The following is a 6,000-nucleotide window of genomic DNA, read 5'->3' as shown; positions in this document are numbered from 1 at the left end:
TCCTAAAACAAAACCAATGAACTAACACCACACAAACAGGTGTCCGCTTAAGGGACATGACTATCCAATCACAGACCCAGTAAATATTATTATTTCTATTTGCACATTGAGGCAATGGGAAGGGGGATGGTCTGATGGCAAAGGCACTGGACTTGGGTTTCAGGAGATTAGAGTTAAATTCCTAGCTCTGAACAGATTTACTATGTGACTTTGGGCAGGTCCCAGGCTGAGATCCTCAAAGGTATTTAGACACCTAACTCCTATTGATTTAAAGGGGAGTTCCCTTTGAAGATCTGGGGCTTAATTCCTGTGGGCCTTAGCTGCTGATTTGCCAACAGGGGATACCAATACTTGCCTACCTCACAAGGACAGCATGACTATAAATCTATAAATATTTGAGTTATTTAAGATAGATACTACAGTGAGGGGGACCATAAGGTCCAGTTCTCCTGCTCCAATCACTGTTTTGTTATTTAGCCACAGTAGAACAGCTTCAATGGGAGAGATAAAGGGCATCTTATATTGCAAAATCCCATAGCTGAGTAATTAGAGCACTCTCTGGGGACAGTTCAGATCCTTTCTCCCCCTCTGGCAATGGGTATCCCTCATTGCAAGTATGTGCTTTAACAGCTGGGCTAAAAGTCATAAGGAGGACACTGGCACCACCACCTCCTGCTGTAGTGGCCAGATTTTGAATGGGGCCTGATCTGGCAGGCATGCTCAGAGGCCACCTACCAGCTTGGGCCCTGCACAGGACTTAGGTGACAGAATGCTCCAGTTCGTGTGTCTTTGGTGGGAGCTAGACAGGCACCTGGACGCCTGGTGGGGGCTGCAGTTCGCATGCCCGCAGGCAGAAACTGAGGCATCAAGAGAACATGTGCCCTGAATACTTAGGCACCAAGTGAGTTTAGGGTTCAGTGGAAGTTTTGTGGATTCCAGTGAAGCCAAAACTGAGGTTTAGATGCCTAAGTACCTGTGTGGATCTTGACCTAGGCCACTAGCTATATGCAGCCTAGCTGGAAAATTTGTATCTAAATGGGAATGAGGCAGGGCATAGACTTGAGCTGGAAAATACAATCTGGAACCCTAGATCTACCTCCACAAAGGCCCATGTGGCCCTGTCCTCCTCCCACCCCCTCCGCCCGCAGGATGTAGGGATGGTGGATGGAGTTGGACAGGAATGTCAGAAGTGGAGTAGATAGAGGTTTGGTCTGATTAACCAACTGTGGTTCCTCACTTAAAAGCTGAAATCCCGTAAACTGAAGGAAGCTCATCAATGAGGATCTCTGGTCTGATGAATCTCCTGTAGTTTGTCAAGCTGGAGATCATGTTTGATGAGCGTCCCATGGTTCATCAGACATCTGTTCTCTTCTCACGAACCACAGTTCGTTCATCAGAGTGGAGCTGCAGCCTCTTCTAGATTTAACAGACCTCATCCATTTCCTGCCCCAGAACAGCTTTCACACAAGTCTGCCAGGTCCCCACTTTATGACTAGGAATGGATTCTTCAGGGGTGGGGAAGCTGAGATGGTGGCTAAGCGAGCTTTTGGTGGTTAGCGGGGCTGAGATGTTGGGATAGGGGCTTGGGAGTAGCCAAAGCACCAGCACCATAGTGCCTTTGGTGCACCAATGCCTTGGCATGGGGAGTCTGGGAGGCCCCAGTGTTGAGATTGTGCCTCACTAAGGCATTGGTACATCAACACTGGCGGAGACCATGAAATGCCAGTGTTTTGGTGCTTGTACTCAGGACTTCCCAATCCTAAGCTCCAGCCCTTCTCTCACCATCAACCTTCCCTCTCTGTACATCCCAGTCCTCCTTCTGCTCATATATTCCACAGAAACATTGCACAAGAGGAACTATAAAGTAGCATTAGTCCTAACACCTGCCAGATCTGTTAACACCTCTTCCATTGTACACTGCTATTTAAATTGAGCACTTACATCTGTTTCCTTATTATATAAATGTGACCTAACCCAGAAAAGCCCTTTTCCTGGGGGTAGGTGTGCCATCATCTAAGGAGGCACTAAGGCCCCATGCAGCCATAAATATAATTTTTTTTTTGGAAGATCCATAAAGTTGAGGTGACGCTTACCGGTGACGTTTGCAAATGTATGTCCTGATTCCAGTTTGGGCAATTCCAGTACATTCTGCCCAATGAAATTCCCCCACTTGGTTTCCATTAGTTAAAGAATTCTTCGTGTGCTACAATGCTAGGTAGCATTGCAGTGTTCTCTTACCAGTGCTGACATGTTTCACCCTGGAGATGTTTGTATTCCTATACACCGGGCCAGAGTGTGCTTATTCTTGCTTGGGTGTGCAAGGATAGAGGAGTGGGATTTCCCCCTTTGAACTCCCACCACACATTGAGCAAGGCATAGTGCAGTCCCTGCACTTTCCTGAGCTCCATCCTAGCACTCGTGGCCAGGGCCCTGCCTCCTGTCCCCTCTCATAGGCCAGCAGAGCTGGCTAGACACACAGGGGAAAGCTGGGGCGGGAAGGGGGGATTCTGTCTGCTTGAGGCACCATGTCTCCTGGAGCTCTGGGCAAGGCAGAGCTACTCCACACCACCACCAGCATGGGCTTGTGCCTCAAAGGCACAATCTGGCCCACAGTTTGCAGACAGCATGTAAAGTGCTTAGCTTAGGTATCCTATTAGCAGGAAGACGCCATTCAGACTTAAATAATTACCATTCAGATGGCAAAGCTTAGAAAGGTAAATGAAAGCCTGAGAACTTCATGCAAAATCCCTTCTTCCTCCCTTCCTCCCCCCACCCCCAACCCGGGCAATGAGGGGGAAATGGATCCCCACTATTGTGACTATTGGGGCTACAAATTGTACCCTTATTGTGAGCTAAAACGTTAAAAGTATGCAGAAGTTCACAAGATGTTACAATATAACCATGAAAATAGGGCAAGCGGTTTACGACGTGGAATATTGTAACAAGTACAAAAGAGACAGGCAAAGAAGCTGGATTAGTCTAACCCCAAAAGGCCACGTTGATCTAATCTAAGGACTGTTGAAATTATGCTTGGTAAAGAAGAAGATGTGGAAGTTAATAGACCAAAATTGGTGTGATGGATATTAGACCTAACTGGTGGACAAAATAATGAGGGACATGAACTATGATGTTCACTTTTCCCCTTTTTGAGTTCCTAGAAAGAGACTTTGAAAAAAGACACATACAGTTCAGATCAGTTCCGCTCAAATCTCCCTCTCATTTCCCATCCCACTTTGCATCCCACCTCATCCCCTGAACTGCCAGCAACTCATCTCAACTCATCTAAAGGACTTTCTTCCTGTGAGGAAGGCTGGCTGGTCTTCATCTTGTTCAAGGAACTTTGTTTTCACCTGTGACTGCATAGTGATGGCTACAGGGTAGTCACTAGCATGACTGCATCTGCTTTTCTAGTCAGAACTGCAGTCTGGCTGTCCTGCTTCTCATGTAGGGCAGAAATAGCCTCACTCCACTCAGCTCAGCACGGCTCACACTGGTCACACTATTGGACTATCCATGCACTCCAGCAACTATATGAACATCTATGCAATTTCTGCACTATGGACTCATCTGGAGTAACTAGGATCTCTATGAATTCGCTCTTCCTGGGTGGTACTTAGTCCCAGTTGCCCTCATCTGATACAGATGCAGGAGACAGAGGTGTGCAAGGATAGAGGAGTGCGATTTCCTTAGCCTTATATGGTGGCACAGGAGTTTCAGGTCTTTCTTGAGGGGAGCCTGCAGGACTGCTGTGTAAAGGTCTCCTGGGAGGATGCTGCTGTTCTTGTGGCAAGTTTGCATCCTGCACTCTGGGCAATGGGTGGTCCAGTGCTGAGGAGGCTGGAAGAGACAGTCCGAAGTTAATTGCAGTCCCTGCCTTCAGGGTGGATAAAAATATATCATTTTTTATTAAAAACTCAGATTTTTTATTTAAATTCAATACGGGTTTATTTAAAAAAAAACTATTTAAAATTAAATGTAAAATTATGGCAATCTGTGTTAAGGACTAAATTTGCTATGTTCCATTAAAATAATTCAAGTTAATTTTATAAATATATTACATTAAATTTAAATTTAAATTAGAAATTTGCTGCCAAATTTTAAAGAAAGCCAAATCATTGAAGTGGTGGAAGCCATTGGCTAAGCAACTGGAACCAGAGTTTATTGAAGTACTAAACCAGCCATTGACAGCAGTCGTCTCTTCTTTAGGTGCAGAGAGAATATTTTCTCCATTTCAATTTATTCAACTAGTTCAGTTCAATGACTAGTAGATTCAAAGTTAAGAAAGCAATAGAGAGTTGCAAAAGCAAGAAGGCTTGCTTTCCTCTTCCAGTTTATGAATAAAAACTAGGTGTAAAAGGATGAGATCTACTAATTCTAAAATCTTGAAGGGCATCATGACCAGGAACAATCAGTTCAATTCGCTAACTACAAATAATATGTCTTTTTTTATAGTAATTCAGTTAGTTTTAAATGCAAAACGTGTTTTGATACATTTTTATATGCATTTTCTCCTTAGGTACAAAATATTTAAGGTTGTTCATTTAACTAGTGAAAAAAATTAAAAATATTAGCTTTTTGCATTTTTATTGAATTTAAAGTTTTATCCAAATAGAGCTTGACACAAGCCACAAGTAAAAGAGTTAATCCTCATCTAGAACAGCACCAGTCACCATTTTCTAACATAAATGTAAAAATTAAAAATCTGAATAAATGCAAGTTAAGCTACATAATTGTTTAAATAAATGTGTATAGATATAGTGTATCCTCCTGGTTTGCAAAAAGAAATACCAAATTTAGCACAAAGGCTATATTTTGTTGTAAATCAACATGTTTTAATGGTTACCAACCAATGAGACTCAATCTTTCTTTAGGGAAATAGCTGCAAAGTACAACTACAAAAGAATATTAAAATCAGTTTACATAATGATTAAAATTAATGATTTCAATCACTTTGTTTTAAATTGATCCACCTTTCTCACATTCCTTCTTAGGGCTCTCTGTTTTACTTGTTCTTTCAGCACTACTGCTCTTGGGGGTCCATCAGGAGATGGGTTTTGTTCTTCTAGGGCTTTGTCCTAAGTATGAGAAAAATATTATTAATCTATCTGAACAGCATGGACCCTGTGGAGCTGGACCAGACCCATGGAGCTTGTTGGAAGCTGCGGACCCTTCAACCTGAGCTCTAGTGCCATGTGGTATCACAGAGAGCATAAACTTCTTTTCACACCTCTGTCCTGGAAAAGCCAGGGGAGAATTCAGAGGGGCAGGGTAGAGGGTGGGCCTGATAACTGAACTAGCATATGATTGAAGTGGGTGCTGATTTTCAAGAACTTCAAACAGCACATGGGACAAGTGACATCTTTGTGCCTGTTAGTAAAACCTGATTCAAGTGACTGTGCACAGCAATACTAAACTGTGGTGTTTACACACATCCACTGTGTTCTCTGGTGCAGTATGTACTGTGATTCTGACTTACAGTCTGGCCTCTTCTGCATTGGAGAGGTTGCCAGGCCTCCTTCATCCATTGTGACTTTGATAGAAATAATGGACTCTCATACCCATAATCCTGGAAGGAGCTGCGCTACCCATCTTTCTTCCGCACATGGCCCCGCTCCACCAGTGCAATTTCATGCAGAATTCCCTTTGTTGTTTCTTGTGGCAACTTCCACTTCATGTTGGTGTCCTCTCCTGTGCCCACCCACCACAGTCATCCTCATCCACAGTTCCTCCTATTGCCTGTCCCGGTCATCTACAGATTGTTCATGTGGCACCAGTATGGTTCAGGTCCCGCTTCCTCATGAACTCGTCAATGATATCGATCTCTGTGCTGGAAATATCCTGCTGCAAGCATGTTCCTTCTTCCTCTTCCAATGCCCTGCCACTGACATCTCACTTCTGACCTGGATGTTGCCACTTCGCCGTCTGCTGGGGAGTGGTAAGAGTGGGCAGGATGAAAAGGCCCATTTCAGAACCCTTCTGCCTGATTTTTGGCACCATGTG

Source organism: Chrysemys picta, chromosome 5 (genome assembly GCF_011386835.1).
Source record: "Chrysemys picta bellii isolate R12L10 chromosome 5, ASM1138683v2, whole genome shotgun sequence".
Lineage (NCBI taxonomy): Eukaryota > Metazoa > Chordata > Testudines > Emydidae > Chrysemys > Chrysemys picta.
Note: the sequence above shows the minus strand (reverse complement) of the source record.